Source organism: Microtus ochrogaster, linkage group LG4, assembly GCF_000317375.1.
Source record: "Microtus ochrogaster isolate Prairie Vole_2 linkage group LG4, MicOch1.0, whole genome shotgun sequence".
Classification (NCBI taxonomy): Eukaryota; Metazoa; Chordata; class Mammalia; order Rodentia; family Cricetidae; genus Microtus; species Microtus ochrogaster.
Genome location: NC_022030.1, coordinates 18763825 through 18764051, shown reverse-complemented (window position 1 = coordinate 18764051; position 227 = coordinate 18763825).

Below are 227 nucleotides of genomic sequence, written 5' to 3'. Positions count from 1 at the left end.
TGTGCTGGTGAAGGGTCACTAGATGTCTGAGTTATTGTGGGCATTGCTGGACTCCTTGGTTTGTGATTTTCTTTCTATTACGTTTTGTAAGGCTGGATTTGTGGCTATGTATTATTTAAATTTGATTTTATCCTGGAAAATTTTGTTTTCTCCATTTATAGTGAATGAAAGCTTGGCTGGGTATAGTAGTCTGGGCTTGCATCCATGGTCTCTTAGTTCTGCAGTAC